Source organism: Pristiophorus japonicus, chromosome 19 (genome assembly GCF_044704955.1).
Source record: "Pristiophorus japonicus isolate sPriJap1 chromosome 19, sPriJap1.hap1, whole genome shotgun sequence".
Lineage (NCBI taxonomy): Eukaryota > Metazoa > Chordata > Chondrichthyes > Pristiophoridae > Pristiophorus > Pristiophorus japonicus.
In genome coordinates this window covers 3,876,895-3,887,148 of record NC_091995.1, presented here as the reverse complement: position 1 = coordinate 3,887,148, position 10,254 = coordinate 3,876,895, and positions in this window count along the sequence as shown.

Genomic DNA, 10,254 nt, shown 5'->3' with positions numbered 1-10,254 from the left:
GAGCCTGTTGTAATCTCCCTCTGGCGTTGTCTGAAGGTTGCTTGAGGTAGCACGAATTTTAAAAGGAAACCATTAGATCAGAGTTGTATCTCACACACATTTTAAAAGACAATTGAATTCATGTTAACTTCACAGCAAGGTAAAAACTAGTTAGTCACCCTGTTTTATGAGGTTACTGGCTTTCCCAGGTACACAGATGGTGCCCACATTGCTGGGTAAACCCGTACATTTTACCCCCTCGATACAAAGGGTTTACATTCGCTGAATTATCAGATTGTGTATGACAACATGTAAAGGCTCCATCCAAGACGCCATCGAATTTCAAGACCCAAATGTTTCCCAGATTTATCTCAACATTTGCCAAAATTATATACAATTGGTGAAAGTATGTTCTAGCTTACAATGAAGTAGATTTTAGTCTTTCTCGCCGGGGTGTTGTGTTGCTTGTCAACGCGCACAATGAAAAATGTGACACAGAGGATCGTACGCTGATAACAGAAACCACCTGATTGCATCCCATTCATTTCAGTTGAAATTAATTTGTGTTCAGTTACCGGGGTGTGATCCACTGAGCAGATTTTCCTTTCTGCTCCCCGCTCAGGTGACCCGGAATATCGGATGGTAAAGACGACAATCATTACAATGTTGGATATGATGATCCAAATGGAACATTTTGCAAGATGGCATTGCATAAAAATCTATGCAAAAGATTATTTTTTTTCAAATCAACATCGGTCTCTCCTCTGCCCCGCTCCTTTCGTCCCGCCCTTCCCCCACGCTCAGCACAATGTCCATTTGTCTCTCAGTCTGATCCAAGGTGCTAAGTGAAACGTCACAGACAGTGAATGTAACAGTATTTCATCCAGGTTTGAACAGCACTTCCAGGGACTCAAAGAGTGATCTGTGATTGGGAACCGGGTCTGGATCCACCCACAGAAACATGAGTCCAGCAGTTTAAATCAGGAAGTACTGACACTGGTCATGTCTTCCTGACAGCTCCTTGACATTTAGGGCACTCTGTGTTCTGTGTTTTAGGGTGAGCGGCTGCAATCATTAACACGATTCAGTTTATGGATCTCTATCTCACACCGTGTGTAACCAGACGGTTTGTAGTCGGTAGCGAGTTGGGTGCGGAGCAGTGTTGGGCAAAATACGGCCTGCGTGCCATATCCAGCCCGCGAAGTCATTCTATCCGGCCCGACGGATGGGACAGAAGTACTTCGCGAGCAGGACCTCGAGCTGCATATTCGTCTATCCACTTTCACTTCTGATCGGTTAGAGACAGACCCGAACTACAGCCAAGGAAAAGCCATAGTTATACTTAATTCAAATTAATAATTCTCAAAAGCGATTCTCCCTGAGCCAATCTGAAAAGGATCCGTGAGTTTGGGCCCCAATGGCGGACGTCCGTACCCGGAATGCACTGCGCACTTGAATATGCCCTATCCATTTTAGAGTGGAGTCATGTCTGCTCATCTCCACAACTCTTCCCGCGCTGCATCTTTCCTCTCCCTGTATCCAGAGTACGACGGCAGGGGAGTTCTCATCTGGCACCAATTGGGACGGCATTAGTCATCTTTGCAGCGGGACATGAGGATGCCTGAGGTGGAGAATTGATGCTGACACAGGGTCTAAAGAGGGAATAGTTCTATTTCACAGCACTGAGTTACAGAGACCAGAAGATACCACAACATTTTCAACTTTTATCTTTGGTCCATTTCTAAGCAATACCGAACACACGTTGTGTGTGTAAAATAGAACCTGACTACAATCTGAATTTATGTTTATGCAACGTTTATGTTTGTGCAATGTTGGCTCTAATTGCTTTCACGCACGTCCCTTTAAATTTGCTGCCCATCCGGCCGCGATTGGTGGAAGGTTGGTGGACGGCCCCCAACAACTCACCAAAACTTGTTAAGTGGCCCTCCAGGCAAATAATGTCCCAGCCCTGTCCCAGAGTGAGCTGTGAGCTGCAGGAACCCGGGGACCTTGCTGCCTGTAATGTTGCTCCACAGGCGGAAGGTGGCGCTACACCGCCGTGTCTCAGGTGGATTGCCGCTGTCCGGGTCACTCCAGCTGCTTTACCACCATGGCCATTGGCCACACTTCCCCAGGGGCCGCCAGCTTCACTCACTCTCGGAGGGAGACAGATGGAGCTTCCTTGAATGAACAATTGCTGAGTCTGTTCAGCGAGCTGGCTGTGTGAGATTCAGCGGCTGAAATAGAAAAGCCCGCGTCCAGTGACAATGATCTTGTCAATGGTGAGTTCTGAGCCCAACCTTATCAGATCTGTCTCATTTTAATCGGTGTTTAACTGCAGAGCAGAGGGGCGCTGCAGGGTGAGTGAAGGCGGCTGAAGAGCGGGAGGGGGGAGCTCGGGGAACGCCTCAGAGCCCCGGGAAAGACCGGCTTTAGAAAGGTGCAGAGTCCAAAACCATCGTTGGGTTTCCGGGGGACACTCGGGGACATTTGCCGAGAGTCAGTCCGCCTCTGAGGGTAAGTCCGCGGGCCGGATGAACCTGTTCCAGGGTCTGATCCCACACCCCTGCTGTAAACAGATGTTTCCCCTCACCATCCAGATGCTGTCACTTTTTCCCATTTGCTCCTCACAGCAGCGCACATCTGGGGCATTAACAGAAACCTCAGTGGCTGTAATTTACTGACTGAATTCAATCTAGTCTCCTCCTACAATACTAAACTCTCTTTAAATAGTAGATATTATCACAAAGACCAGAGGTTTACAGATTGAAATGACTGGTATATTTAACTGAAATTAAACAGTGGTGTGAGACACTCAAATTTGGCAAAGTCTAACGGAGTGATTTATGTAAAAATAGTTGCCACGCTAAAGTTACCAGCGGCTCAGTTGACCCTGGTGAGATTATCTGGAGATGCAGTATATAAACCAGTGGAATTTTGCCTGAAATCCCTGGGCTGGGAACTCCCACCCTCCCTCTGGCAATTACTGGGCAGGGCTGGGGGGAGTGAGTGGGAATTTGGGTCTGGGCGCAGTCCATCTATTTCACCGGCCATTGGATTTCCTACCACACACGGACAGGCCAATTGAAATGAAATTGAAAGGTCAGAGTTACTCCAGTTTTAAATACAAAAACAAAATACTGCTGATGCTGGAAATCTGAAATATCAGAAAATACTGGAAACACTCAACAGGTCAGGCGGCATCTGTGGAGGCACAGGGTTAATGTTTCGGGTCAATAACCTTTCAAATATTGGGACTCGGTCTCTACTGAAATGTGACTGCCGTGCAGCGTAAAGCTTATTTGCTTTCCTGGATATGTCCTGGCGTCGGGGATGTTATTTGGGGGGAGGGGCAGTGAACGTGAAAGGGAGGGGGCAATGATCGGGAGAGGGAGGGGGCAGTGATGGGGAGAGGGAGGGGGCAGTGATGGGGAGAGGGAGAGGGAGGGGGCAGTGATCGGGAGAGGGAGGGGGCAGTGATGGGGAGAGGGAGGGGGCAATGATCGGGAGAGGGAGGGGGCAGTGATGGGGAGAGGGAGAGGGAGGGGGCAGTGATCGGGAGAGGGAGGGGGCAGTGATGGGGAGAGGGAGGGGGCAGTGATGGGGAGAGGGAGGGGGCAGTGATGGGGAGAGGGAGGGGGCAGTGATGGGGAGAGGAAGGGGCAGTGATCGGGAGAGGGAGGGGCAGTGATGGGGAGAGGGAGGGGGCAGTGATGGGGAGAGGGAGGGGGCAGTGATCGGGAGATGGAGGGGCAGCGATGGGGAGAGGGAGGAGGCAGCGATTGGGAGAGGGAGGGGGGCAGTGATGGGGAGAGGGAGGGGCAGTGATGGTGAGACGGAGGGGCAGTGATGGGGAGAGGGAGGGGCAGTGATGGGGAGAGGGAGGGGCAGTGATGGGGAGAGGGAGGGGCAGTGATGGGGAGAGGGAGGGGCAGTGATGGGGAGACAGAGGGGCAGTGATGGGGAGAGAGAGGAGGCAGCGATGGGGAGAGGGAGGGGCAGTGATGGGGAGACAGAGGGGCAGTGATGGGGAGAGAGAGGAGGCAGCGATTGGGAGAGGGAGGGACAATCAGTGACAGCTCGAGCTGGGCTGGTCAGGGTTTTCCAGCCCTGCACTGATGCTGGAAGGAACACTCCTGCATTTACCGACTGCACATACAGGTCGTTATTTGTTCGAAAAGCCTCATGATCCATATCGGTCTCCCTCTGAGGTAACCATCATCACAGAAGCCAGTCTTCAGCTAATTTGATTCACTCCCCATGATATTAAGAAACGGCTGAACACACTGGATACAGCAAAGACTATGGGCCCCCACAACATCCTTTCTGCCGTGCTGAGGACTTGTGCTCCAGAACTAGGCGCGCCTCTAGCCAAGCTGCATCAGTACAGCTACAACACTGGCATCTATCTGACAATGTGGAAAATTGCCCTGGTATGTCCTGTCCAAAAAAGCAGGACAAATCCAATCCAGCCAATTACCGACCCATCAGTCTACTCTTAATTATCAGCAAAGTGATGTAAGGTGTCATCAACAGTGCTATCCAGCGACACTTGCTCACCAATAACCTGCTCACTGATGCCCAGTTTGGGTTCCGCCAGGACCACTCGACTCCAGACTTCATTACAGCCTTGGTCCAAACTTGGACAAAATAGCTGAATTCCAGAGGTAAAGTGAAAGTGACTGCCCTTGACATCAAGACAGCATTTGACCGAGTGTGGCATCAAGGAGCCCTAGTAAAACTGAAGTCAATGGGAATCAGGGGGAAAACTTTCCACTGGCTGGAGTCATACCTAGCACAAAGGAAGATGGTAGTGGTGGTTGCAGGTCAATCATCACAGCCCCTGGACTTTGCTGCAGGTGTTCCTCGGGGCAGTGTGCTAGGCTCAACCATCTTCAGTTGCTTCATCAATGATCATCCTTCCATCATAAGGTCAGAAGTGGGGATGTTCGCTGATGATTGCATAGTGCCATTCACAACTGCTCAGATAAGAACATAACAAATAGGAGCAGGAGTAGGCCATTTGACACCTCGAGCCTGCTCCGCCATTTAATAAGATCATGGCTGATCTGATTTTGGGCTCAGCTCCACTTCCCTGGCCATTGCCCATAACCCTTCACTCCCTCAGATAATGACGTATTCCATTCCCGTGTGCAGCAAGACCTGAACGACATTCAGGCTTGGGCTGATGAGTAAAGCAAATTACAGAAGAACATCAATAAACTTGCAGAATGGGCATATAATTGACAAATGAAGTTCAACCCAGATAAATGTAAGGTATTACATTTTGGTAGGAAGAATAGAAAGGTCACTTATTACTTGGAGGGTGCGAGTCTGGGTGAGGAAAGTGGAACAAAGGAATCTCGGAGTACAAATACACAAATTGCTAAAAGTTGCGACACAGGTTAGCAGGGCCATAAGAAAGCAAACCAAGCACTCGAGTTTTTTTCTAGAGGTATAGAATTGAAAAGAAGGGAAGTTATGCTGAATCTGTATCGAACCTTGGTTAGACCACACATAGAGTACTGTGTACAGGTCTGGTCGCCATATTATACAAAGGATAACAAGGCACTGGAGAGGGTGCAGAGAAGATTTATAAGGATTATATCAGAAATGCGAGGATATACATATCAGGAAAGGATGAACAGGCTGGGTCTCTTTTCTCTTGAAGAAAGAAGGCTAATGGACTTTCTAATAGAGGTCTTTAAAATTATGAAAGGTTTTGTTGGAGTGGATACAGGGAGAATATTTCCACTTGTGGGGAAGAGCATAACTAGAGACCAGCAATATAATATAGTCACCAAGAAATCCAATGGGGAATTCAGAAGAAAATTATTTTCCCAAAGAGTGGTGAGAATGTGGAACTCACTTCCATTGGGAATAATTGAAGTGAATACTATAAGGGGAGGAAAGACAGGCATATGAGGGAGAAGGGAATAGAGGGTTATGCTGATAGCCTTAGATGACCAAAGATGGGAGGAGGCTCGGGCGGAGCATAAACGCCCACATGGACTGGTTGGGTCGAAACGCCTGTTTCTATACCGTATATCATATGTAACCCTGTATAACATCCGCACCATACAAGTGTCGGACAATGACTACCTCCAACTAGCGAGCATCTAACCACTGCCCCTTGACATTCAACGGCATTACCATCAGCAAATCCCCCACCATCAATAGCCTGGGAGTCACCATTGACCAAAAACTTAACTGGACCAGCCACATAAATACTGTGGCTACAAGAGCAGGTCAGAGGCTGTGTATCCCAAGACGAGTGTCTCACCTTCTGACTCTCCAAAGTCTTTCCACCATCTACAAGGCACAAGTCAGGAGTGTGATAGAATACTCTCCACTTTCCTGGATGTGTGCAGATCCAACAACACTCAAGAAGCTCGACACCATCCAGGACAAAGCAGCCCGCTTGATCGGCACCCCACCCACCACCTTCAACATTCACTCCCTCCACCACCGGCGCACCATGGCTGCAGTGTGTACCATCTACAACAGGATGGGAAATTATTTGGGCTGGAGGGCCACTTAGTAAGTTGTGGTGAGCTGTTGAGGGCCCCCCTCAATGTTCAACCAATCACGCGATCCCCGGCTCCTGCCGCTGGAAGAGATATTGCGCATGTGCGGCTGCATCGTGGCCGGGCGTGCAGCAAATTTAAAGGGACCGTGTGCAAAATTAGAGGGAACATGGCATAACATGAACATTGCATGAACATAAATTAAGATAGTAGTCAGATGCTATCGTACATACACAAACATGTATTGAATACTGCTTGTTAATGAATTAAAGATAAAAGTTGAAAGTGTTGTGGTATCTCCTGGTCTCTGTAACTCAGTGCTGTGAAATAGAACTGTTCCCTCTTTAGAGCCTGTGTCAGCATCAATTCCCCACCTCAGGCATCCTCATGTCCCGCTGCAAAGATGACTAATGCCGTCCCAATTGGTGCCAGATGAGAACTCCCCTGCCGTCGTACTCTGGATACCGGGAGAAGAAAGATGCAGCCCCGTCACTTTCTTCGATAAAAGATTTGTGGCGATGAGCAGCCATGACTCTACTCTAAATGGAATAGGGCATATTCCAGTAGGCAGTGCATTCTGGGTACGGACCTCCGCCATTTGGGCCCGGAATTATGGAACGGATCCTTTAAAATCGGGCCAGGGAGAATCGCTTTTGCGAATAATTCATTTGAATCATGTATTTCTATGTTTTTCCCTGGCTGCAGTTCGGTATGTCTCTGACCCATGAGAAATGAATGTGACGAAATAAAAGCAGAACATGCTGAAAATCTCAGCATATGTGGAGAGAGAAACAGAGTTAACGTTTTAGATCGATGGCCCTTCGTCAGACGAATGTGCAGCTCGAGCTCTGGCTCACGTTCTATTTCTGTCCCATCAAATAGGCCGGATATGGCCAGCCCGCGGGCCATATTTTGCCCACCACTGATCGACACGATGCACTGCAGTAACTCGCCAAGGCTAGTTTGGCAGCACCCCCCAAACACACGACCTCTACCACCAAGAAGGGCAAGGGCAGCAGGCGCTCCACGTTCTCCTCCAAGTCACACACCATCCTGACTTGGAAATATCGGAGTTCCTTCATCGTCGCTGGGTCAAAATCCTGGAACTCCCTTCCCAACAGCACTGTGGCATTACCTTCACAACACGGACTGCAGCGCTTCAAAAAGGCGGCTCACCACCTCCTTCTCAAGGACAACTGGGGATTAATGCTGGCATTGCCAGCCACGCCCACATCCCATGAACGAATAAAAAAACCTACTCTCTCAATATGTCCTGCCACCTTCAAAGATCTATGTACGTGAATCCCCAGATGCCTCTGTCCCTGCACACTCTTTAGAACTGTGCCACGTAGTCTATATTGCGTCTTTTTATCCCCTGTGCCAAAATGCATCAGCTCATACTTCTCTGTATTACATTCCATCTGCCACTTCTCTGCCCATTCTGCCAGTTTATGTCCTGTTGCAGTCGATTGGTATTATCCTCACTGTTGCCACACCTCCAAGTTTGGTATCATCAGCAAATTTTGAAATTTTACTCCCTATTCCAATATCACAGTCATTTATATATATATAAAAATAAGCAGCGGTCCTGGCACTGATCCCTGGGGAACACCACTGAGCACCATAACTCCACTCTGAGAAATAACCATTCACCACGTCTCGCTGTTTCCATTCCTTGAGCCAATTTCTTGGCTTAGGGAATGAAAAGGGCCCTCCTATTCCATGGGCCTCAATTTTGTTAACCAGCCTTTTATGTGGCCCTTTGTAAAAAGCCTTCCTAAAATCCATATAAACAACATCCACTGCATTCCCTTCATCAACCCTCTCTGTTACTTCATCAAAAAATCAATTGGATTAGTCAAACACGAATCGCCTTTTACAAATCCGTGCTGGCTCTCCTTAATTAACTTAAACCTCTCCAAGTGCCTGCTAATGTTTCCCTGATTATTGTTTTTAAAACCATAGCCACCACTGATGTAAAACTGACCGACCTGGAGTTACTCGGAATGTCCTTACATCCTTTCTTGAACAAGTGTGTCAAATTTGTCACTTTCCAATCCCCTGGCACCTTCCCCACAACTAGGGAAGATTGGAAGATTATGGCAAGCCCTTTCGCTATCTCCATCCCCACTTCCCTTAGCAACCTGGGATGCAAGCAATCCGGACCAGGTGACTTATCTACTCTGAGCATATCCAGCCTTTTCAATACATCCTGCCGTACACCTTTCACCCCATCCATTACCTCTACTATCTCCGCTTCTACCGATATTTTATCAGCATTCTCTTCCTTAGTAAACACCGATACAAAGTAATCATTAAGTATTTTAGACTTGCCCTGCGCCTCTAAGCCTATATCACCTTCTTTGTCCCGAATAGGCCCCCACCCCGCCTCTTAATAATCACATTATTTACATGCTGCTGGAAGATTTTTGAGTTCTCTTTTATTTTAACCGCCATTCTATTCTGATATCCTCTCTTTGCCAGTCTTATTTTCCTCTTCACTTCACCTCTCAACGTATTGTACTTGGCCTGTATCTATGTAATTAGTTTTATTTAAACTTAAGACTCTAGTTTCGAACTTAGGCAAGTCACTTTCAAACTTAATGTGTAATTCTGTCATATTATGGTCCCTCTGCCCAGAGAATCCTTTACTATGAGATTGCTAATTAACCCTGCCTCATTGCACTACAACATCTAAAATAGCCCGTTCCCTGGTTGGTTCCATGACGTATTGTTCTAGGAAACTGTCCCGAATGCACTCCATGAACTCGTCCTCCAGACTACCTTTGCCAATTTGATTTTTCCAGTCTATAAGTTTAAATCCCCCACGATTATTGCATTACCTTTGTTACAAGCTCGTACTATTTCTTGATTAATATTCTGTCCAAAGATGTAGCTACTGTTAGGGGCTTATATACTACTCACACCAATGTTTTCTGCCCCTTATTATTCCTTAACTCCACCCATACTGAGCCAGGATGCTTTCTCTCTACTGGCCTTATGTCATCCTTTATTATCAGGGCTACTCCTTCCTTTTCCATTCTGCTTGTCTTTTTGAAACGTCAAGTACCCTGGAACATTTAGTTCCCAACCTTGGTCACCTTGCAACCTCATCTTTGTAATGAAATTAAATCAAACCATTTACTTCTATTTCTGCCACTAGTTCGACTATCTTGTTACGAATGCTTCGTGCATCCAGCTAAAGAACCTTTCATTTTTTTACCATTATTCTCTGCTTTGACTTTATTCTATGCTGCACTGCTACAGTTAAACCCTCTGTCCCTTCCTATTACACTCTGCTTATTTTTACCCAAATCACTACACTGCTCTATTGCCTTAACATTTCTCTTTACATTTCTAATTTTTCCCTCACATGACCCTCCCCCGACTTTTTTTTATTTTAAAGCCCTATCTACAGCACGAGTTATTCGATTCACCAGGATGCTGGGCCCAGCCCGGTTTAAGTGGAGTCCGTCCCGATGGAACAGCTCCCTTTTTCCCCAGTGCTGGGGCCAGTGCCCCATGAATTGAAACCCCTTCTTCTCACACCACTCTTTGAGCTATGCATTTAACTGGTCTGCTTGATCCGATACCACTTTATGCGTGGCTCAGGTATTAATCCAGAGATTATTACATTCGAGGTTCTGCTTATTGATTTAGATTCTAGCTCCTCAAACTCCCTCCGCAGAACTTCATTCTTTGTTCTATCTATTTCTTTGATTCCTACGAAACCTGTGGACCACGACAA